Source organism: Thermobia domestica, chromosome 2 (assembly GCF_964235325.1).
Source record: "Thermobia domestica chromosome 2, izTheDome1.hap1.1, whole genome shotgun sequence".
Taxonomy (NCBI): Eukaryota; Metazoa; Arthropoda; class Insecta; order Zygentoma; family Lepismatidae; genus Thermobia; species Thermobia domestica.
Window position 1 is genome coordinate 35,777,127 of NC_137455.1, and position 26,744 is coordinate 35,803,870.

The following is a 26,744-nucleotide window of genomic DNA, read 5'->3' on the forward strand; positions in this document are numbered from 1 at the left end:
TTTTTTTTATGGTGGGTGCTGCATTATACACTTTAGCCGTATTTTTCATTTATAACGTTAGACATATTAGTTAGACCTAACGACACAAATTTTCTCACATATATAATCTCCCATCAAAACCAATCATTATAAAATTGTAGATTCGAATGTGTACTTTAATACACTCTGTAATTTCAATTAAAAGCTGATATAAACAAAAACATATTTATAAATCATGAACAAATACTTAATTCATCCCAGCTAAAACTATAGAATCTGAATTAAAGAATCCACATGATACATGATCTTTTTGTCTTCTTTTAAACATATGTTCACTTTGCAATGCGTAAGTACTTGTTACAGCACCTATTCTCAACAACAACTAACCATTGCTCACAGAATATAACTGAGAAACTCATGCAAGATCCAATTTACTCTCGGAATTCGTCCTGTTGTATTAAAAACTATTTGGACTTGGATTGAAAGTGTTATGCTTATTGAACATATGCCAATAAGTGAATACAATTGTATTGCAATACAGAACTTACCAACATAATGATTTTCAGAGGTTTTGTTCGATTTATACTTGGCAGTTTTTAGTTTTATTTTCTCCATTTTTCTTTTTATGCTTTCAAAGGTCCTCGATTCTTTTTCACGTTGTTTCTTCACTTTCTTTCGCATTAGGGCTTCCATTAGATCAGCGCCCCTAAAAGGAACAAAGTTACACAACATTAAGAATAACAGGATTTAAATCATGGTATCGTATCATATCCCAGGTAGCATGATAACTGGGATATCCTTTTTAAGCCTTATCTGGGGTATTTCTTCAGCCAAATCACACTAAGATTATATTCTAATGAATATTAATACCTTTACTCAAGCTCTGCCATTTAAGGATGATGAACTTTTAAGTACATTTTTCAAATGAAAGAATTAAATTATGTTTATGATCTTCCTTTGCTAAAATATTAGCGTTCTTGTCTTTAGTGCTTTATGACCGAATTCTATTTCTTGTGAAAGTGTATGTGATTTGAATCCTACATTAAATTGTAGGCCCACATTTCATATAACTAAAACAAAACAAACAATTTAACTTATCAAGTTATATGTAGAATACATTGAAACATAGTAATATACACAGATAGTTATCAAAATAATGGAGACATGTGTACAGCAACACATAATTATTTAAAGTTAGTATCACTTAATATTCATGCACTGTTACCGTTTTGTGTTAGTATAGTGTTCGGTGATAGTTAGTAGTATTCCGGCAGGGATGATTCAGTTAGTTTCTTTCGGGTGATCAAAATGTGATTGAAGGTAAAGTTTCCTCATTCCCTCAGAATAAATCGCACCCTGATTATGGTCTTCTCGTATTCCTTTACAAACGATTGGATGCTGTTAAGGTCTCTCCATTATTTTGATCAGTACCTCTCTATATATATATCTGTCTAAATTTAAGTAAGTTGATAGATATACTCAATGCCTCATAAGTCTTGCAATTAAAGTATTTAAATAGCAAACAGGTTCAAGCTCTTCGTTAGACAAATATGATGACGTCAATGTATAATAATCTCTATCTAAAATAACGGATAAGTAAATTTCAAAAATTGACCTAATTTTGAATCCAACTTCAGTACTTTTTTGATAGAATTAAAATAAGAAACAGCTCCGAAATTTGTATTCTATAAACGCATTGAAGGCCATGCTCGTGCATAGCACGCGTGAGTTATTTTGTCCAAGTTGGCCATGCATATGCATATCACGAGCAGGCTAATTTTATTATATAGCGTTGCTTATTGCGTTTCAGTCAAGCTAGATATTATTTTACAGCGCCGATGTGGGTACCTCTGCATGCTACTACACTTTCGTGGGCAAAAAATGAACTTCGTTGTAGGCAGAAAGCCAGAACAATAAGTAGCTTTATTTAAGCGCGGAGCATGTTACACTCCGAGAAAGCTAATTAGATTAATTAAGATATGTTTAAGTGAATCCCAAAGTAAAGTCCGGGTAGGAAAATTTTTGTCCACGAGCTTCCACGTCGAAAATGGCCTGAAACAAGGAGATGCGTTGTCGCCATTATTATTTAACTTTGTTCTGGAATACGCCATAAGGAAAATCAAAGATAGCAACCAGGGCCTAGAGTTGAACGGCATTCACCAGATTATGGCATATGCTGATGATGTAAATTTAATAGGGGATGATAGGAGAACAGTAGAAATAAATGCAGAGATATTATTAAACGCTTGCAGGGACATGGGTTTAGAAGTAAATGCAGAGAAAACTAAATACATGGAAGTACGTCGGGACCGTAATACGGCAAATTGTGGAGGCGTTAAAATATTAAATAATACTTTTGATAAAGTGGATACTTTCAAATATTTAGGATCAATATTAACAGACGAAAATCATATTCACGAAGAAATTAAATGTCGACTAAAAGCAGGGAATTCGTGTTACTATTCGGTTCAAAATCTCTTGTCGTCGCGAATTCTGTCGAGGAATTTGAAGCTTAAAATATATAAAACGATAATCATGCCTGTTGTTCTGTATGGTTGCGAAACATGGTCGCTTACTCTCAGGGAAGAACATAGACTGAAAGTATTTGAGAACAGGATCCTGAGAAGAATATTCGGACCCAAGAGGAACGAGAATGGGGAATGGCGGAAGCTTCATAACGAGGAACTACATAGTTTATACGGTTTACCCAACATTGTTAGGGTCGTCAAGTCTAGGAGGCTTGGGTGGGCAGGTCATGTAGCCAGAATGGAAGAAAGTAGAAACGCTTTCAAAGTCTTGACTGGTAGACCCATAGGAAAACGACCATTAGGAAGACCTAGGCGCAGATGGGAGGATAATATTAAGATGGATCTCGCAGAGATAGGAATACAAAGTAGAAACTGGATGCAATTAGCTAAGGATAGAAGTCAGTGGAGAGCTTTTGTGAACGCGGCACTGAACCTCCGGGTTCCATAGGCCATAGAGTTAGTTTAGTTAGTTTAGTTAGCATGTTACACTTTTTTTCAGGTGTGATCGCACGAGGTTTGAAAAGACAAGCGAAGGCAAAATAATGCAAAATAACACAACATGGATGTGTCCTGAATACAGTGTGAGCTTTGCATGGTAGAATTTTTTATACCAAGGTAAATACGCTTAAGTACTCAAAGCACGGACTTCTTCCTATATTGAAAATAATGTCAAACATAAACCATTATAGCTCGGCTAAGAATACATGTATGGTTGCAATGTTTGGTGGATGTAGAGGAGATGATGGCCTTTAATTTGATGTAATAAACAAACCTACTGAGCACTAGAATATTTTGTAATTCTTTAATGAAAAACATCAAAAATGGCAGGTTTTCTGTGTAATTTTTGAAATAATACCCCGTTTTATAAGTGTTAATTTGTAAGAATCATACGTATTTTAAAATAATAAAATTCGACTAGGGCATCTTCAGAGAGGACAGGCGAAGTACAACTCAAAAATTTCAAATTTCAAAGGGGCAAATAATATATAATTTAAAAGATATTTGCAAGAAAAATACTTTAGTACATTAACGACACTTCTATGTCGTCTCCTCATGATACGGATTTGTATGTCAATTTCTGAAACTTGCTTGTTCACAATTTCGAACGGACTACGACATTTCTGTTAAGTTTCTACTCAAGATGACGCTAATCTGAAGGTCAAAATTTTGAAATCTGATTATTTATCATTTCGAATAGACTACATATTACGACATTTCTATACGGTCTCCATTCAAAATCACACTGATATCTTGGTTAATTTCTGAAACTTGCTTGTTCGCCATTTCGGACAAACGACGACGTTTTCATGAAGTCTGTGTTCAAAGTGACACGGATCTGTAGGTCAAATTGTGAAACTTACTTGTTTACCATTTCAAATAGACTACACACTACGACGTTTCTGTACGGTCTGTATTCAAGATGACACAGGTCAATTTCTGGTAGACTACAAGAAACATCGTAGTCGTATCAAAATGTTTTTCAAATGATGTATCATTTGAGCCCATTACTGTTTAACCTCTGGTTATATGGCTGGTTCAACTTAATAAGTTTAAACTGTTAGTCTCTCAAAAAATGGTGCTCCTTTTGGAATATTTCACTAATATTGTTTCTGAGGTAAAAGCGGTGAAATCAGAATTATGAAACACACACTATATCTATCTATCTATCTATCTATCTATCTATCTATCTATATATCTATATCTATCTATATATATATATATATATATATATATATATATATATATATATATATATATATATATATATATATACATACAGGGTGTCTCAAGAGTCCCCTGACATAGGTAATTCTGTTATTACCAGAGATACAACAAAATGTAAGGAAAAAACTGTCTCCAAATATGATGCTTTCAATCTAAAGTGAAGATTTTTTTTTAAAAAATCGGATGAGCCGCTTGGGCTGTACACTCTTTGTGCGCCCAATGTTAAATGAAAATGCAACGTTGCCATTTATCTGGACCCACAACATAAGTGAATGAAGTTACTGTCTTCATTTCTTAAAATATCACATATGAATGGATATTGAGATCTCACCTGGAAGCCAAAGTAGATTGAGCTTTTATTTCAGTTAATAAAGGAATGACGTAATAACTTTCAAAGAATTTGCGCTGTGCTATCAAAAATGCAAAACAAACAACATCCCATCCCATTTCAGTAGCTGCTGGTACCGGACACATCTGAACGTCTGTAAAACACATTACATAATATCAAAAAATAAATTTTATGGTATTACTAAATATTCTTAATCAAATAATTTCAAATCTCAATTTTTCCACAAAATATCAAAGTTTTCATATTATATTATATTATATTATAAACTATCGGACACAAAATAAATAAAAATCTTTATTTATAATAATTTATATTTACGGCAATATGAACTTAGAAAATTCTCCATACATACAGAAGAACTAGGCAGACTTAAGAATTGGCAACACTGATACCAATATGGTGAACTTTCTTGAAGATTGGGAATAATGTTTACAAAAGAGAAAATATTGTTATCTGTATGATGAGTCAAGGGTATTGGAAACCCCACTATATTTCGTAAACCCCACAATTTGCTTACTCGTGTAGTCCGGGCTACTTCTGGAAAACCGCTTCTTAATTCATATATTTTTTTTCTTATCTTCGGAAAAAGCGATAACTTTATATGTAGAGAATGATACGAAAGCTTGTGCCATTATTCTAATGCTTTTAATAATTGAAAAAATATAGTGTAAGACATGTAACTTCTCATATAGTGAATGATATTTATAAGAAGTGTACAGTGATGTAATGCTATAATTTTTGGTAAGTATACGCTCGATCGTTTTCTAAAGTACTATAGCTTATACGCAAGATTACTTGGCGTGTACGCACCCCAATATAGGCTTATTCTTTCGTAAATTTAAGCTGAGTATACGCTGGACTACAAAAATTTTAGGTGGGTATACGCCGTATACTCCCATATACGCCCCATTACATCCCTGATATACCATCTCCACGTTCATGGAAAGCGCTTAATTTTTGTCCTATGTCTGCATGTTGCAGTCTCAAGTATCTTTAAATAGACGAGAGACATTACATCTTTCAGCAATAATTTGCACTCATTTTAGAGAATTATTCGACAAATAATGTCTAGAAAATTATTCGACAAACTACACTGTCTTTTAAATTTTATTATGTGGATTCTCTGTATAGAAATGGAGATGATACATTCTTCTATTCAATCCTTTAAGGGTACTGTACTAAAAAAATACCTGCTCTTTCTTGTTCCGACAGTTGAGATAGATCACTTTCAACATTCCCGCAGCCTATTCCAATGAACTGAATAACCCAACAACATGTTATTTGGAGTTTGGTTACAAACATGCAACCAGCAACTTGCGCAACCGTTTTGATAAAAATTACCATCACATTGTATGCAATCAAATTATTCCACCTGTAATAAATAAGAAGAAAAATTGTCAGATTCACACAATTTTGAAAAGTAAACAACTAGCATATTTAATTTAAAACTTGAGAACAATTGGTTAAATATCTTCGAATGTATATTTTCATCTTTCTTCATAAATCAATCTTTGTACACAATGATATTTACAGGGCTATCAGGCTCAAAGCCCCGAAATAAATTTGTTAGTTTTCTTATAATAATCATCTTCTTACCGTTTCTAAGAATTGCATTGAATTTCCATTTTCTTATGCTCTTTGTTCAGAAACAATACTGTATTTGTCAAATTTCATTCCATGTAAGAACTGCGTTCTTTTTCTTTCTTTCGTCCATTCTACTCTTCTGTTTCTTTTACTTAGTTGTTACTTTCTTTCATTTCTCCTATCATACTTTCGACTGTTGTTATTTGTGATTCAAGTCGGCCATCGTAAGTAACGCCAAAATTAATGGAGCTGATAAGCGAAAGTGGTCTTCTACACCAGCTTGCACGGATATCAACATAACACGGCTTTAGTTATTATAGCAAAGGAATATTTATATGGTTTAGTTATAAAGAAAGGTAAATCTTTGAATTAAAGAAAATTAAGAGGGGCGAATAACTAGCGTGGGAAATTAGGTAGGCCAAGAGGATGCATTCTTTTTCTTCTATGAATAAAAAAAAGTTCAGATTCACTGCTAAATTTTTGTGCTTATCATATCACATAAGACTCACCAGTTTGCAATTCTTGCTGTTAAAACTTCAATTTATGCATAAATTAAAATATATTTAATTCTCAGATTCAGGTGGGCAATTACTCCCCCAGCTTTCCCGTGTTGTGCATAGCCCCCCGGAAACAAAATTTCAAATACGCCACTGTTTGTACAGTACCGTCTTGAGAACTGATATTAATCCATTACATGCTATTTGTAGTTGAAATTTTATTTATTTATTTATTTCGATTTAATGATGATGGTAAATAGTATCGCAGGGAATTTTACGTATGGCTGAAAATGCGTAATAAAGTAAAATATGGTTTCTTTTTCTTATCACCACTTAAGTAAAGCCATCACTCCAAGACACTTCAAATCTATTGAAGAAACTAAGCTGACAGATGATTATAACTTTAAATCAAACTCAGGCGATTTGTTTATATTTCATAAATACATATTTTATTAATAAAACTACAATGTGATGTAGTTTAAATACAAGATCCATAAGGGGATTACTCCTGAAGGAGATTTTTTCCCAGAAGGTTTTGTTAGTGTTTCATAAATAAATAATTCGTTAACAATGCTATGAAATGACATAAGCTGCTTTTGCTGATAAAGCCTACAAGGGGTAGTTTAATCTTGGGGTGAATTTTTGTAGACGGCTCTCACAAACTACTCAGCCGATTTTGTTAATATTTCATAACTTATTGTTTAATTAATACCCCTATAATACGGCATATCTTATTTAAAACGAAAAGTTTACAAATTGTACGATTCTTGGAGTGAGATTTCTTCAAAGATTTCCCAAAACACCTAATATAATTTTGCTCATCTTCTATATAGGAGTAGTTAAGGAAAGTGGGGACACGTTTTGCAACGTTCAACTTTCAACTACTGTACCAGTAATGGCTTTCGGATTATCAAACTGAAAGTATCGTCATATTAACTTTTGTTTTTACACTTGATAAGTATAGAGTCCATTCTTGAAGCAATGTGAATACTTGTTCCACAATAAAATTTTTATTAAAAATCAGGTACTATCTCCCTTACTCCGCTTTTTAGGGTAAGTGGGGACAACCCTGTTCCCTCCCATATGTTAACACGGGCAATAAAGAAGGGAAAGTGCGGACAGAGTACCTGTTGTCTACTGGTGATAGGTCCAAGTTTCATATTTCTGTTGCAGCTCTAGCCAGAGATACAATATTTTGAAAATGATACTGTGTGAAATGTAGAAAAAAAAGCAATAAAAAAACAAGTAATGTCAATATTTCAAGAATATGTTTTATTTTGTTCAGAAAACTCTGATATTAAAAATATGTTCTGGACATCGTTTATGTATTCCAGAAACATTGAAATTATGAACAATATGTGATTGTAGTTTGCCCTGAAGCTTGATATTTGGTACAGGGAAAGTGGAGACAAACAAAATAAACTTTTGTCAAGTACATTAAAAAAAAAAAAAAAAAACTCATGATGAGGTATGTCTCTGGACTATGACAACCAAATAACAGAATACTAAGAAATTTACTGGTGTCTAACAGTTCTAAAAATGGACAAATAAGAATAAATGTGGCCTACATCCTTAAAAATGTAGACCTATGTAGATTTATAGGTCGTTGCCTTAAAAATTGATGACTATTACAGAGCACTGTAAGGGATCTAATACAAATCTATTTTGTAGTTTATACGATACAAATAGGGTCTACATAAAACATTGACTGTATGAACTAGATTTGTAGTCTACAGTTTTGCCTAAAAGAAACGATAGTGTTTATCAATATCAGCTACAATAGAAGACTTCATTACGAAAGGCATCACACTGTCAAACTTAACAGGGCCATAGAAAATAGCTCTTTTGTGTACAGTATCTATATCTTCTCGAAGTGGAAAACGAAAACTGCATGCCAATTCGTTCAAGGAACTTCATTTCATATACATGTGTGCTAACTGACTTTATGACTCTGCCAATATACCAATTTTTCACGTAATCAGCTGCATAATACTAATTTTGTCCCACGTACTCTAAGCCAGGCATTGCACTTCCCTCATTATTTTCAGATGTAATATTGGAAATACCTACATCTATCCGTGTCCCTACTTACCCTGCAGGTATAAAATTTGTGTCCCCACATACCCCCTGTACAAAAATGTGAGGTAAGTGGAGACACCTCAACTGTGCATATACTGACAAACATAACACAGTATATTCAATTTTTATGGCTACCTTATAATCTCTTCTTAACCATACAATGTTTTCCTCAGGTGATTCTGTGACAATTATCTCGGGATAGCCAAACGCTGAAAGATCTACGAAAGTTGATTGCACGCTAAAACATGGACCCACTTTTGGCATAGGGGTATTCTTTTATATTCTTCGTATTGATTAAAATCACTATACCAGACCAATAGCACTATATCCATACCCTTCAAATTTGGAAGAACTGTTTTCATATATTTTCATATTTTTACCAGATTTTAAAAAACGTGCTTGTCCCCGCTTACCCCTGTCCCTACTTACCCCAACTACCCCTATCTATATTACAGTGGAATCTCTTTAATTCGAAGTCCAAGGGAACAGGAAAAAAATCGAATTATCCAAAATTTGAATTACCCAAAAACTCTCATTTTTAAATAAAATCAAGGAAACAAAATAACTGTACTGTATATGAAAAACTAGCATGCAGTGCACCTTACCTTTTAAAGCACCACATTTTCATAAGGATTTAGAATACGCTCCGAGATTCGACATTGTGCATAATGCACGCCAACAGATCACAAACGAATCTGCTTACATTTTTGTCACTGTTTTTAGTTCAGTTAATTGGAATTGCACAAATGCCTCGCACAAGTCATTTGCTAGTGGAGGACAGGGGTTCAAGGTCATTCACACTTCTATAAAAGGAATGGATACTTCCAGGTTATTGAGAAGGAGGAGAGATGCATATCAACCACCTTCTGCCAGATTCTCTAGAGCGAGAGGGGGTCCAGCGGAGGTGGTATCAACAAATAATGCTTTCTCTTTCCCACGGTCGCCTCTGGATAAGATAACAGATAAACAAAAACCAGTTGGAATTACATTGTTCTGTTTGCAATCTGTCGAACACTACAAATTTTCCTACTGTAAATACTTCGAATTATTCAAACAGGAGATTCAAAAGTTCGATTTATCAACGATTTTTTACCATTGTTTTTAATACAGTTTTCAAGGAAAATAGACTTTAGTTCGAATTATCCAGTTCGAATTAAAAAGAGTCCGCTGTATAAAAATAAAAATCACTATGTTTGTGACTTAAAAACTCTTGACCACCCGACCGATCTGGATCAAATTTTCAACATAAATGAGGTTCGAACCTGGGATATTTTTTACCACTTTACTTTGACGGTACAACTTAGGGAAGGCGAAGAGGGAGATATTTAAAATTGATCAAAAATGACTGATATTAGTGTCGAATCCATAGTTTTCAGGGTCGCTGAGATTAACAGTGACACTTCGATGAAGTTTAAATCCAAATTCAGCCCATAATAGTAATAATACTTAATTTTTATTTATATAGATTACTTATTTTCGTATTTTTCATTATATTTTCTTTGATCCTATCGATTTGACAGAACTTAAGGAATAGTAAAAAATGACTGACTACGGAACATATTACTGATTTTTCTTATTTTAATCCAGCGAAGCAGGTAATTGACGCCAGTATTTTATAAATAAATGCTTCAGTAATAACTGCAACAGAACTTGATGTAATTTAATAAATGTGAAGGAGAAAGTTTGGTACGGTGGACCCTACCTTTTATTTCTTAATCTTTTCTTGGCCTCCATCCTATTTTAAATCTACCACAATTAAATAAATAACACAAAATACCTTGTACTCACCAGACAAGAATATTGCTAATATGTTTTAGGAAAAAGTCCGTCCCCATCCATAGATAAATGAAGGATCCCACAAGATATCCAACTGCAAAGATACTTGTACTGTTGATACCAACAAGAAATACGAAAAATAACACTATGAAGAAAGATGTACTAAATGTATATTTCTTCAATACATCAAACCACGACCTGGAAGAAACAAAATTATTTCCAATTTATGTTCTCTGACATATTATAATGTGATATAATTTATTGTGTTCGTTCTATCAAATATCTATAGTTTATTAGTGGTCGAACTGGAGAAAGAGACAGTATAATCGTGTATTTCAATATTCAACTATATTGTCCAATAAAATGTCGAATTTTATGATGAAACAGGGTGCCCACCAAAGATGGCGTGGGTCAATGAAAACTTGTCCCACCGTGACCCACTCTAACCCACCACCCACCAAAACCCATCGTCATTAACTGACCCAACGCCCTCCTCTCCAGTGAGTAAAGTGCTTACACCTGTAATAAAACAAGGCTGTGAAATTACACTAATTGCAGTTTGAATTTCTACGGTCAATCGCTCAAACACCGCTCTGACAGAATACCTCTGGATCTATCTTTTACGATATAAAATAGTTAAGTGTTTGTCATGGGTCAATTACAATGAATTTCGATTTAATTATCATATATAATTATTTCCTTGTTGAATTACAGATACTTTTCAGTACAAAAATAGAATGAAATTTGAGTCTCAAATCAAGGTAAAGTAGACCAACGTAAAGGGGGTATAATTCGACTGTGTCTCGAAAGCTAAGTAGTAAGTCCTATTGCTATTGCTAAAAGTGCCCCCCCCTCTATTTTTTTTACTTAGATATCTCAGGTAATTAAACAGAAACAAATGAAAAAGGAAGAAAAATGAAGATCTAGAAAATAAAATATAGACAAATTCACCAGGGTTCACAAGACGCTGTTTACAATGCACTAAGCCGGTGAGTCAGAGTGGATCGTTGTGGGTTGGTGGGTCAGAATGGGTCACGTTCAGTTGATTCACGACCAACTGACCCACTCTATCTCAGGTGCCCACTCAACCGTGAAACTGTAAATAAGTTGTGGACTTCTTATACCGTGAAAAGCCTGAAATAAGTCGTGAATTTCGTTATAATACCTCGGAAATCTAGAAAAGTTTCAAGCTTATATGAAGAAAGAAAAAAAAAAAACACTTATCAGAAATTATTATTGTCGAGCGATTATTATTGTCGTTTTGCAGTCAGTAAAGGTTATTTCTGTGAACTTTTCGACCGTGAAATATGAAAATTTTTGGATCGTAAAAATAGCATGAATTCGATTAATTAGCTTGAATAGAAACCCTGACGAAAGTAGACAACTACAATTTTCCAATCCCTGTAATAATAAAAACAATAATCCAATAGAGCTGTGGTTTCTCATTGAGAGGTCCCGCGATCTAATTTCAGGTTGGCCATCTTGACTGAGATTTTCCATGATTTATTCTCAGTCTCACCATGTAAATACCGGAATGGTACCTTGAACATAGGCCCTGGCAGACTCCTTTCTCACATTACCTCTAATTTTCATGCGCCCATCTGTGGTACTAGATAGCCTTTTAGAAACAGACAAGGGTTTATTAGTTGCTCTTTCTCTCTTACTAGACAACCGAAAGTGTTTTTTTTTTTTTTTTTTTTTTAATAAACCAAAATAAAACATTCCACTTGAATACAACAATTAAAGATTATTTTATTTTGGAGCTCTTTATCCGTAACTAGTTTAACTCCCTTCAACTACCAATCAGCACAAAGGGGAAAATTTACGTATGATAGGGTCATAGTTGTGTTTGTATCGACAAATAAACTTGTAGCTACTCCTTTTTTAAAAACTCAATGAAAATACGATAATGGTTGTTTCATTATCTAATTTTAAATCCGTATAAACAAAATTAGCATATCGCAAAATTAGCACAACTTTTACTTCTGGCGGTATGAAAATTAATGCAATGAAGAAGTGGCGGTATCAGCGTATACCACCCCATTTCGAGCACTGGTATTTACCAATATGAAAGTCAGAAGTTTGAAATGGTGTTTTGACAACTGTGACTGAACTGGCGAAGATAAACTATAAAATACAACAGCTGGGTGCAGTAGTTTGTGGCAAATTAGCACGGAGAGATACATAATTAAAGAAGATAGTGCACACAGCTCGCCAGACTCTGGATTTATTGCACGAAAAGTTCCCCTAGTGCATTCTGTCGAGAAATGGTGATGTGAACTGGACGCCCAAATTATGTGATTTCTGCCCCCTGGAATATTTCCTATCTAGTTATTTCAGGTTTCAGTTCTATGAGAATTTGCTACGAACGATTCGTGAACTGAAAGAGAACACTGTATACCCTATCGTGAATTTACCCCGCAAAATGTGCCCAAAAGTGATGCAAAATTGAAACCTTCAGAATCCATTCCATGTACCGAAGTAGAGGAGAATACATGAACAGCATTATCTTTAAAATATAATCCCAAAGATCGATTTTCCCAGCAAATAAAAATAAAAGATTTTTTTTTTCTTAAAAAAAATCATTATCATCAGTAGTTTTAAATTTTCGACCTGCTTATTGATAATCCCTATTCACCAGGGCCGTTTTTATGTGTCGGACAACATGGGTCATGGGCTGGGGCGGTAAATTTTCTCTGACCAGTGTCGCAAGTGATATTTTGAAAAGAAAAAAAGATTATACCGATTAAGATGTGACCGATAGTTTCGCCCAAGAGAAAATGCGAAGGAAACCTCTTCAGCAGTGACCTCATTTTAGGTAGCCAAGCATATTATACGGTACAGATGTTGTTCAGTGATAACGACCAAGATTTCTAAGATATCAATGAGCCAACAAACATATCCAGATCTGTTTAGGCATGATTTGAGGAACATTAGAATTAACTTCAACAACCTCCTAGCCTAGTCAGTATCACGATTTAAACATTATTGAACATCAATGTCCAGAGTACAGATCCGGTGAGATTTTCTCTTCCACCGCCACTGACTTGATTAAGTACTTCACTGCATGAAAAATTGGTCCACTATTCCTCTGGAAATAATTTCTGAGTTCTATGCCTTAATTTCATGGTGAACGTAAGCTATGTTACAAGGTGAAGGTGGTCCAACGCCGTATTAACAAGATATGTTGCATTTTATTAAGACTTTTCCATTATTTGGTAAATACGTCGATGTAGGTCTAGGTCGAATGTTATGACTTTGGGTAAGAAGAATGGGAGGAAAAATTAAAATTATGTGATACTTGGTTATCAATATCACTTTGGTGGTTTGTCTATTTACCTACTTTAGACAAATTCTATAAATTTCATGGACATACTATAATGTACGAGGCTAGTATAAATGACTCACTCATTTTGAAAAGGCTATATTTTCAAAGTAATACAGGTACACACCTGAAAGATATATGAAAAGATTATACGCCCTCTACAAATGTTCACCAATGTGTGCCCCTTTGGTGACAAGACACACATCCAAACGATACTCGACGTCTTTTATCTTGGTTTCCCTCCATTTTGGACAGGTACTAACCTCGTACTGCCATAATGCCAACCCGATCGGAAAAATAATGGGACTCGTACTGTCACACAATACAAACTTGCTGAGTTTGTGGTTCCTTTCGTATATTTTTCATGTGTGTACATGTGATACTTCTGAAAATATAGTCATTTCAAAACGAATGAAATTAAAATGAAATGAAATCTTTGAGTTTTACGTCCCACGGTTATGCCGGTTAGGCTAAAGGAGACGGTGATGATGAGTAATGAATGAAATGGTGGAATGAAGAAAGTGGGAGGAAACGGGAGAACCCCGAGAAAACCCACGCACACGGTGTTTGTCCACCACAAAGTTCACTTGGCGAGGGCTGGGATCGAACCCGGGACCCCTAGCACCAGGGGTGAACGCTCTACCACTGAGCCACCGTTGCCACGAATGAATCATTTATGCTAATCCCGTATAATTTCACTTGGATGCTGATACTCACATAATGTCTAACGAGTTTAGTTTAAACACTTGTTTAATGCATAATTGGCATTATACTTAAAGGAACCTAACATGGCACCATATACAGTAATATCTATAAACAAGATTTAAATATAGATAGTTTCGTTGTTAACACAATCAACAGATAACGGATGTAATAGTACAGGATTTTTGAAAAGTTGATTCCTTTTGGGATATTGTGATCAAGTTCCTTTTAAGGTTAAATGTGTAGTTAAATTAATCTATTCTAAAGTTACTAATAGAACATAAGAAACACATTGTAAACTATTATCTAGATTACTAATCTCAATGTATTCCCCTTACAATCGAAATTCTTCAATTGAGGGGGTGAGCACAACAGTGGTTTAACCCACATTTTTAAAAATGGAGAAAAATCAAGTTAAACACACGTGGTTTTTTGTGCAATATACCAAAAGCAAGCACAAGTGATTGAATGTGTCACATATTGTACATACATACATTGTACAAAAAAACCACATGTGTTTATGTTTAACTTGATTTTTCTTCATTTTTAAAAATGTGGGTTAGACCACTGTTGTGCTCACCCTCTCAATTTATCATCAATATTTTGAGCAGTCTCCTTGAGTCTCCATTATTAGTATTATTAGTAGTTTTGTGATTAACTTGCTGTGTTACATCATATAAGCACGTTAAAATCATTTTAATGAGGAGCGTCCTCAAAATATTAATGGGGACAAGCAGTGGCGGCGATTGGACGTTAAAAGTGGGGGGGCAAAACATGATCTGAATATTTGTATATCAATGTTAATATACAAATTTCCCTGGTTGAAACTAAATACATTAATAGGCCATTTCAGAAAAGTGGGGGGGCAACTGCCCCCCTTTGCCCCCCCTAATCGCCGCCCATGGGGACAAGAAGAAGTTTGCTTGCCAGAAGAATACCTTCAGCTTAGTAATTCGGATAATAATACTCTAAAATTATTGTCAAAAGGAAATTTATCTGGAGAAATTCACTTAGAATACTACTACTCAAACACTCCTTCGAGGTATCAATTTTTTCTTACTTGGATTCAAAATAGTCGGCTACAGAGATCATTTCCGAATTCTCAAAATCTACGCTCACTTCCCTATTTTTACCTCCAGGGTGATGTTCGGATCTCTCTCTCATAAATACCGATCTTTGGCTGCACACTGCCATAAAAAGAATGAAGTCTCCTAGAGAAATAAAATACCAATCACAACCGTCATGACAATAAGATTATAATAGCAAAGATATGAAATTTTCTATTACAAAATTTGATAAATACAATATGAAACACATATTTACATACTACATTTACGCAGAAAAAAAAAACACACTTTTGATGTAAAGCTGTAAGTTCTGGTCTTTGGTTCCTTTCTCAAGATGGGCCAAAATTTGCATCAGAGTAAAATTTTATAATATTCTTTGAAAGTATATTAAATTGACATAATTGTAAATAAAGCACTCATATTTGACCCAAAAAAGAAAGAAAAAAAAACATAGTACAAAGTTTCGACACTATGACAGTATTTTCATCAAACATAAGAATGTCTCCATATGATAGTTTTGCTTGATGAAAATACTACTAAAGTACAGAAACGTTACACCATATACAGTAAAATGTCGCTATAACAAACACCGGTATAACGAAATGTTCAAAATTACAAAATAATTTTTCCATAGTTTATGTATGTTAAAACATTTCATTTAACAAATTTCGAATTTTCAGTATAAAGAAATAAAAAGTTCGTTTTTTTGCCTATATTTAATTTACTTTTCTCAAAATATAATTGAAATTAATCTTGTTTTATTACCGTTAATCTTGTTTTATTATACATATTTTCTTATAACCGTACGAGTATGCAGGATATTTGGCGTTTTTTTTTCTTTCTTGAGAGAACCTGTTATCACTTGATCTCCAATATTTGCATCTCGAGTTCATTCTTTGTCTGTCTATTGTCTGTAAAGCAACGTGTACATTAGTGTACTTATTAAAATAACGGCACTATAGATAAAAGAAAGCGACAGCAGTTCTCTTTGAAAAAAAAAGTGACATACTTGTGGTAGTGGAAGAGATAGTGAAGAAATATGGGATTATCCCTTCAATATACATATTTTGAAGGACTGCTGTACAGTACAGTCCTTTAGCATTATCTTAATATTTCTGTCATTTAATAAATACTATATTAGACCTTTTTATGTGTAAATTCATGCTCAAGTAATGTAGATCCTGCAATGGATATTGCAACAGGTGAGTTATTGGAAACTGACATATTTCAGCATAACAACTTAAGTTCGTTATATTGGCATTTTACCGTATTGTTTTTTTTTTCCTTTCTATTTTTATGAATTGTATGTGCCTTGTTTACAATATATAATTTAATATTATATATTCACAAGATAAAATAATGATTTAATATAGTTAGAAGCTTTGTATGCTTAGTTACACAAATGAGAACCAGGAACATTATTGAAACGAAGTAAGCTCTAGCGAAAGGACCTTCATTATCACCCCCGAAAAGTGCATTTGGTTTTCTTCTTCTTCTTCTAAATGGTTCAACTATCTCAACCAAATTTTTTTATAGTTATCAGGACCATTGGTGGTCAGATTCATCTCGAGTATCATGTCCTACAGAAGAACAATCACCGGAAGCCACTTCTCTGATACAACTCAATTGAATTACGGGGCACCTCCACTGAATCCAAATGCGAACTTCCTACCATATGTAAATTAATTGCAGTGACTCGATTAGTTCTGACCTGCGAATTGCGAGGACCGATGAAAAGATGTGAGTACGAATGATCCCAACGTGCTGAAATTGTTGGTTTTCAGCGCGAGAAGTGCCTATAGAACCAATATTTGGTGGAAAAACTGCGAGTAGATAAGTGCAATATATATATATTTAAAAAAAGAATAGAGTAATACAAACAATTTTATATTTAAATATTTGAGACTGAATTTAACACTGTTGATACTAATGAAGACATGTTATTTTATAGAGTCGTACACTTTATTATATTCTCATTTCATATTATATTATAGTATATTAATTAACCAGGCACATTATGATGTAACTATGTAAGGTATTATGAATGAAATGGGCACCAGCGCCTTTATGGCTCTAGAGAAAACTTAATTGACACAAACAAAATCGACAGAAAAAAATATTTATTCAGACGCAATATAGCAATATGACAGGAAATGAAAATTACTTCTTTCCAGTAAAGTAACAAGTGTTAGTATGTTGTTATTGCTCTCTCAGTAGCTAAAGATACAAATTTTCAAACATAAAATTTTGTATTGAATCTTTAAAAAGAAACACGTTGATGCAATTCGCATTCGCAAATTTTCGTATCCAGTGGAGACAGTTGAGTTTGCAGTTTGCATCCGCAGTTCGATTCCACTAGAAGTGCAGCCTAAGAGACGTCTGAGTATATGAAAACATTTATTCTTATGTATAGTCTTCTTCAAAAACTTTTGGCCACCCACCTTGCTTTAGAATGCTATATTCTGACAACCATACATAGCAACTTTGGCTCTAAATAAAGGTCTTAATTGTTCAAAGAAAACCGAGGTTTACTTGATTTAATTCCAACTGTATGTAAAAGTACAGAGCATTTCAAATAGAATTGGCTGGGCAGATCATATAGAATAAGACTGTACACATGATAGTGCTTCATAACTAACTGCAGCTTTTATAAAACTCCATGTTTTCTCGCAAAATCTAACAACTGATAGCCTGTATTGCAAAATTTGAATGTGCACAAAGACTTTGTTTCATATCAAATGAAGCAAGCTTAACTGTTTCACTCCAACTTGAGATTCGGAAACCTACTTACTATTAATTCCCCCTAAGCTGATAGGAAATCAAAACAAACTTCTCTCTTCTCCTTTGATTCCTATTGGTGAAAAGAAAGTTCGTTTTTACATCATCTTAGCTTAAGTAGAATGTATAATAGTTTAAATATTTGTCATATATACCGGTACCAACCACTTACCAATCATTTTTTTGCAATCTGGTTTAATTTCATAATCTATTAGAAAGAACCAAAATCGAGCTCTCATGAGAAGTGGATGCTTACCCCAAGGTAATTCTGTAAAATAAAATGAATTAATAAATTAACTATAAATCCCTAAAAGTCAAAATTGATATGTTAGAAGTTTCTAAATCAGTTGAGAATATTCCAAGAGTATTACCAGAACGAACTTTAAAAGAATTAATTTTTCTTATTAACTTCTACAGGGTTTATACCAATTGTTCTATGTACTTTACTATTATACTCATTAAACAATTCTTGTATTATATCTATCCATTTATAATTTCCTTGACTACTAAATTTTTTACACATGTTTTGATTAAGAGATCTATTAAAACGTTCTATAATATGTTGTTTTACGAAGATATATCCTCAAAATGGAGAGCTCAAAATTGAAAAATTCGGAAAAGATCATGTCTATGACTGAACGGTTCCCGGGATATGACTCCTTAAATCTCCCGAAAATGGAACTTTTTTTTTTTTTTGGACAATATCTCGGAAACACTAAGAGTGACGTGAAAAGTTGCATCACTTTCTCAGATAGTTTTTGATGCTCTATCAAATGGACGCCTCAAAATTGAAAAATTCACAAATAACACACACACACACACACACACACACACACACACACACACACACACACACACACACACACACACACAGAGAGAGAGAGAGAGAGAGAGAGAGAATTCAGTAAGTCGAAATATGGTAGTTAAAAATCAAGAATACAAGTTCATTATTGAATTCCCTTAACATTGTTTGTTACAACTTTGGACATAAAGAAGAAATATCATGCTGAAAAAATATACTTAAAAATAATTTACAATTTGCAGTTGTATGTACTTAACTTATTATTGAACAAAACAGAATTAGAAATAAATTATACGATTTATGTTAGTACAACATTTTCCACGAATGAAGAGTTCCTATCCCTTTAGACTTTTAAATTTGTGATTATGATAAATTAGATTAAATTTGTGATTTGTGATAAAGTTCAGCTCACAATACCAATTTAGACGTCTAAAGTAACAAGATTTGTTTATTTCTAAAACTTTTGTACTATCATATCATATATTTCTACTCTTTTGAGTTTAATAATAAGGTAAGTAATGCAAAATAGCATTACTAAAGATATCTTGTTTATTATTTTTAATAATTTTCTTTTAAGTGGGACAATTAAAGAAATCACTGTTAGTTAATTATTAACTAACTTTGTATGTTATGGAATTGTTAAAAGTACATGTGAGAAAACACAGGATGTTTCATTATATTCTTGTGTAAACTGAAACTTCAATAAGTATTAAGATACGTGGGACACAGGGAAATTTCCTGCAAAACGGGAAATTCTTAGCGTTGGCGGTAATGCTGGTTAAAAATGGGAAATTCTGTCAAACTTTTCTCCTTTTTATGTCATCTCTTTCTAACTCATTTTGTACATGGAATAATATGTCGAAAAAACAAAAGAACCACAACAGCAAGAAATGTTTATAAACCAAACCAAATGGAAGTGATAGTTAATTGCGCCGATATCCATTTTCTGCTAGAAGAAAGAAGGGAGAGAGGGTTTATGGCCCTTTGCTTACTATATTTGTTGTGGCTAGTCATTCACGGAATGTTAAGGTGAAGTGAGGGAAAGGAGGGAAGAATATAATGCTTGGAAGTAGCACACACATACATATATATATACAAAGGATATATTTCTCTCTATACCAAATAAACTACAGATAGAAAATAGAAGGATAGCCTTATAATAGATTTCCTATCCGTAGGAAAGTACATAGGAAAAAATGTACTTCTGATTCATTGTTCATTGTTATTTGATTTTAATTTGAAATTATTAATATAATGATTAATTAGGTTAATATTCATTCTTGGCGGGAAATTTTGAAGGCGATCGGGAAATTTCAGGGCTTTGAAGGGGCAGTCTGTTACTCTGAATCTGACAACACTGCATACAAAAGCATCGTATTCAAGATATTAGGGAATACCATAGTCTAGTGGTTAGAGCGTTGGACTTCCGTCCACTTGATCCCGAGTTCGATTCCCGGTCGGTGCTTCCCCAATGTTTTCGGTGCCCACCTAGCGTCGTGAGGCAAACTGGGGAGTCGTGTGAATGAAAGACTCCCGATACGCCGGTTAGTGACAGGACGACGCAGCGCGCTGACTACGTCGCTAGGGGTTTGACGTAGTTCAGCCAGTCGCTAACAATAGCGTTGGAGTGGCTCAGGCCCTTAAAAGGGCTGTTAGGCCAAGTGGTTTATGTATGGCATTTATGGTCTGTACCTATACCGAACCTGCAATAATATTATCAGTGACGCATTTAGGAGCTCAGCGCCCCCAATAATTTACATGTTTCACCATCCCTTCATCCCTAACTTAAAAATAAAACTTATACAACTAAATTATCCATAACTAGTGAATTAACAATTTATTACAGTTAAATACCACTCACTAGATGCTACAGCTACAACTACGAAACAAAAAATAACAAATGAGAAATATTTTCTGAATTATTTTTAGATTTCTTACGCTACCGTGAAACATATTAGAATAGAAAAAAAGGATTGTTCATGAAATGGTATATTTGCTCTTGATTTTTTTAAGTTTTTCACACGAAAAAGAATTAAAATAAGGATTAATTTTTAAATTTTGCATCCTTCAAAAATTTTGAGCTCTAGGCACGGGCCTAGTTGGACTAATGAGAAATGCGGCACTGCATATTATCCTTTGTCATGAGAATGATGGTGATAGACTGATTCTTTCGACACTTAATGTTTCCTATCTCAATAAAACTTCTCAAGAGCTTGTTACTCATGTCATCCAATTCTTTACGTGTAGTTATTTAAGTACGTTGAAGACTTATATGAGAGTAGGGATAGACCGTGTAGCCTAAATGTTGAAGTGGAAAATGAAGTAGGCGAGGAAGATAAAGGATTTAGTATTCTTCGGGATGAGTTTGAAAAGGCTATATCCGAGATTAGGAATGGAAAGGCAACAGGAATAGATAACATACCAAACGAATTCATTAAAAATATAAGAGACATGGGAAAGAAAGAATTGTGGCGACTATGCAATGAAATATATGAAAAAGGAGAATGGCCAAGAGACTTTCTGAAAACGATCATGATATCGATGGCTAAGAAATCGAACCCAAAGAGATGTGAGGATTATAGAACTATTAGTCTCATATCTGATGCAGATAAAATTCTACTCCGAATACTAAACAGAAGGTTATATGGAAGAACAAATAAAAATGTTGAGGAAGAGCAGTTCGGGTTCAGAAGAGACAAGGGCACAAGAGATGTTATTGGATTATTAAGGGTGATCGGTGAAAGATTTATAGAAAAAGGGAAAGAGGTGTATGTTGTATTTATTGATCTAGAAAAGGCTTTTGACCGCGTGAATTGGGAATTGTTGTTGGGAGTTCTAACAAAGATAGGGTTGGAATGGAAAGATAGAAAACTCATAAGAAACTTATACATGAACCAACAAGTAAGTGTTAGGATAGGGGAAGAACTGACGGAAGAGAGTGCAATTGGAAGGGGAGTTCGACAAGGATGCTGCCTCTCGCCAACACTATTTAATGTCTATCTAGAAGAGATAGTGAAAAAGAGCCTACATGATGATGATGGCATTTCGGTAGGAGGTAGAATGATTAGATGCATAAGATTTGCAGACGATATGGCGCTTGTTGCAGAATCTGAAAAGAAAATCAATAAAATGTTAGGAAAAATGAGAAAGGGCTTTGAAGAATATGGGATGAAAATAAATGTTAGAAAGACAAAAGCCATGGTGATTGGAACAAAGGGGTCTGTGTCAAATATAAAAGTAGGAGGGGAGAAAATAGAACAAGTGAGTAGTTTTCGATACCTGGTAGTATTCTTAGTAATGACATGAAATGCGAACGTGAAATAAAAGCAAGGATAGAAATGGCGAAAGAAGCGTTTAAAAGAAAGAAAAGTCTGTTTTGTGGGACCTTGAACAAAGAGTTGAGAAAAAGACTCATAAAATGCTTCGTGTGGAGTGTTGTACTGTATGGGGCGGAAACGTGGACATTACGTAAAGGTGACGAAAATCGACTGGAAGCCTTCGAAATGTGGGTGTGGAGAAGAATAGAAAGAATTAGTTGGGTCGAGCGGAAAACGAATGAGAGAGTGTTAGAAATGGTGGGTGAGAAAAGAACACTTTTAGATATTATTAGGAAGAGGAAGAGAAACTGATTGGGACATTGCCTAAGAAGAGATTTTATCATGAGGGACGTACTAGAGGGTATGGTGGCGGGAAAGAGAGGGAGGGGGCAAAGGAGACTACAAGTAATGGATGATATTAAAACAGAAAGATCATACGCGAAGACGAAAAGATTAGCGGAGGACCGTGGAGCATGGAAGCTTTTCAGCTGCGGCAAGTGACCTGCCAACAAAGGCAGAATACCTATGATCATGATGATTTAAGTACGTTAAGTGGTTTATGTTACTTATTTTCAGAGATAACGGGACTTTGTGGCCACCCTGTATATGTGTTGAAGAAATTTCGCATCAAGAAAATTGTACACAATATTTAAAAAAAACACAGAATGGATAGGATAATAATAGAAAAAATCCAAAGAGAATGTCTACATGTACCTAATTATATTATAAATAAATAGTTCTATTTACCGTAACAAAAACTTGGAGGAATGCCGATACATACAGAATATTGATACAATATCAACAAACCAATAAATATCATATAAATCCACCAAACTCTTCTTAAAGCTTTTCGTTTGCGTTTAAAGAGTAGTGCAAGCCATATTGCATAATAAATAGATATTATATCTGCTCTGATAGCAATCACGATTACAGAAATAATGAAACATATCTGAAATTAAAAGAAAAGGTTCTTTTGGAAGTTTTACATTATGAGCCTGACATACTAAAAAATAATACAAAATTTACCATTTTTCATTTGCTTGTTTTTCATAAATGAAAGGAAATAATGAAATGTAACTTATCACAATCATAGATAATGTCATTCTACCTGGAGAATTTTCAGTGTTGCCATTCATAGAAATTACAGTGTTGCCAGAATAACATTTACCACAAAATCTAAGTTAAGACAGCGACTAGAGGAACGAATTCAACTGCATTTGATTACGTATTATGTTGTCTTGGAACCCTGTGAATTACTTATTAAATAATAGTTGTTTTTAGTATGTAATAAACAAAATTGTTTTAACATACAGTTATTAAAATTAAATAATAATGTTACTTAGAAAGTAGTTCACAGGATATTAAAAACATGATATGTAATCAAAAGCCGTTGAGTTCGTTCCTCTAGACTCCGCCTTAACTTAGATTTTGGGGGAAATGTTATTTTGGCAAAACTGTATTTTCTGTGGATGGCAACACTGAAAATTCTTCAGGTTCATATTTTCTGTTGTAGAAAAACATTATATATGATTGTGTTAAGTTGCATTTCAGTATCTCCTCTCACTTACGAAAAAGAAGCAAAAAAAAAGTGGTAAATTTTCTATTATTTTTAGTATGTCAGTCTCTTATTAAACAGTTACGATTTAAAATATCAACTACATTAACAAACTTATTATTTGTGTACTACCAACTTTATTTTACTTCTAAATAGATACATTTTTATCTCCTGGAGTTCCTAATTTTTATTAATTTCTTTGTAATATTTCGAAATTAGCAGATAATATATATGTATTTTGAGAGAACGTCTACTAATTTACTTTTAAAACATACAAAAAGAAAACTAGAATTTCAAAATATCGAAAATGAAGGACTATATTACAACTTGGATTTCGTAGTGAACTTTTTGCCCAAAATGTGCTAAGGAGACATGAGCAATGTATATACAATTTGAATGCCCTTTAATTATTACATCATTCAATAGGTGGAAAATAGTCATATATCAAACATTGGTTTTTGACAAAATTTGAAATTTAAAAAGTAGAAATGTCACGGAATTATATCTATAACAAGGATTGGGAAAACAAAAAATGGATCAAAATATTGTGATCTTGCCCAATAATTAGTTTTTGGATCAGGGGCCACAAACTTTTTGAACGGACTCTAAATCGAGTTTTCGTATTTTCTATGGAATAAGCACATCATACTGAGTTAAATGATAGGTTGCGTTTGGCTACACTGTATGTAGTTCTCCAGATATAAGACGTACAAAAAAATTTTGATTGAAATATATTGGATCTTTTGATCCAAAAAGTAAAACATATTGGCAGTCCTAGTACATGGGTTGTAAATAAAGTACTGCAACACTGTCGAAAGCAAGTATACGTATGATCGATCGTCCGTGAGAAGGAATTGAAAATTGTTAGTTAGAAACATCGAAACATTATCGAGATATATAGTACCATAGCCTAAACAGTTAGGAAACCGAATAATCGTGATACTGTGCGTGGTTGAAGTGGCCAGTGGTGTGTGAAGTGCCCTAATGATAGGTTGCGTTTGGCTACACTGTATGTAGTTCTCCAGATATAAGACGTACAAAAAAATTTTGATTGAAATATATTGGATCTTTTGATCCAAAAAGTAAAACATATTGGCAGTCCTAGTACATGGGTTGTAAATAAAGTACTGCAACACTGTCGAAAGCAAGTATACGTATGATCGATCGTCCGTGAGAAGGAATTGAAAATTGTTAGTTAGAAACATTGAAACATTATCGAGATATATAGTACCATAGCCTAAACAGTTAGGAAACCGAATAATCGTGATACTGTGCGTGGTTGAAGTGGCCAGTGGTGTGTGAAGTGCCCTAAAGTATGTTTACGAAACTTAAATACTATTTTTGGATTAAAAATTCAGTTAGTCTGTTGCGACAATGCATATCAGTGGCTTGATATGGTAGCACAAGAGAATGGCAACGATGCGCTTCCATATTGGAAGGTTGCACGATGGGTCAAGGCATTTCATTCAGGCCTGGCCTGGAAAAGGCAGCAGACTGGACTCTTAGTGGTCGTTTATCCATTACAGAGCAGCTTGTGTAATTGTTATCAGGTGTTCTTGAAATAGATCATCACTGTTAGAGAAATCATGGGTAGAAGTTGAGCTTAGTCATGAGACTGTGTGGCTCGTTCTGAAGGAAAAACTGCAACGCTCGTTTTATGGCAGGTATAGTGTTGGCCAAGTAGCCTTAGAAGACCTTGGAACATCCTCTATACGCCTCAGATGTGAGCCACTGCGATTTTGACCTATTTATACGGTTGAAAGAACCCTTTCCAGGCGCGAAGTTTCCACATACTCCGATCTTCTTACATGCCGTATTTTCTACTGTTCCATGGTCAAGATCGACAAAAAATGACTTCACCAATAACGTAAGACGACTACCACGGATCTTGGAAAGCAGTGTAAAGTAACGCAGGAGATTATATCAAAGGCATGTAATGTTATTGTCAATGTCCGTTCAGCAACTTCTTTGCACTACTTTGTCAATACTTTAGTTATAACCCACGTAAAATAGAAGAGGTATAATTTTTTAAAAAATCATTTAATTACACGATACACCTCAGCACAAGTAATCAGCAATAATAGGTGAAACTTCTGCTTAAAATAATGTAATGATCTAATATAATAAATAGCCTTCGTCGTGTTGGGCATATTTAGACTAAATTTTAACTTCTTGTTAACTTTACAGAACAATTCTAGATTTTTACTTTATACAACTTAACTATTCTTCGTATAACATACTAAGAATTCCAACTATATTTATTTAAAGTTATCCTTAAGAACATACCTCGACTCCAAATTTATAGAAGCCAAAATTGCACACGAATTTAAAACAGAAAAAAATACTTTTGTCGGCATCTTTGCGTTCAACATTAGGGAATAAAACCATAGGTTTAGGCTTTTTATGGTTATTGACTAATCTTGCATGTGCCTGACGAACTTTCACAACTGCTTGTAGTGCCATAGTAAAAATTAAGCCTGAAAACAAAGCCAAAAAAAAAATAATAATAATAAATAAATAAATAAAATAAAAAAAATGAACGAAATGAAATCTTTTGAGTTTTACTTTCCACGATTATGCCGTAAAAGCAAAGTAATACTAGAAATAAAACATTCTGAAAATAATGATCTTTAGATTTGCTGTAAGATCAATTAGTTCCCATAGCTAATTAATTCTACTTT

The 26,744-nt window shown here is 33.8% G+C and overlaps 1 protein-coding gene across 1 annotated transcript in view; it reads right to left on the minus strand.

Moving 5' to 3' along the window:
* Nucleotides 1-26,527, minus strand: part of LOC145679667 (piezo-type mechanosensitive ion channel component-like) — a 215,593-nt gene extending 189,066 nt beyond the window's left edge. Inside the window, exons 1-8 of the transcript XR_014130497.1 lie at nucleotides 26,350-26,527; nucleotides 23,256-23,457; nucleotides 18,562-18,657; nucleotides 15,605-15,755; nucleotides 10,530-10,715; nucleotides 5,772-5,953; nucleotides 4,564-4,714; nucleotides 528-685 (exon numbers count right to left, since the gene is read on the minus strand). The gene's annotated coding sequence lies outside the window, so the exon portion shown is untranslated. The remainder of the gene's footprint in view (nucleotides 1-527; nucleotides 686-4,563; nucleotides 4,715-5,771; nucleotides 5,954-10,529; nucleotides 10,716-15,604; nucleotides 15,756-18,561; nucleotides 18,658-23,255; nucleotides 23,458-26,349) is intronic.
* Nucleotides 26,528-26,744: the final 217 nt, after the last annotated feature.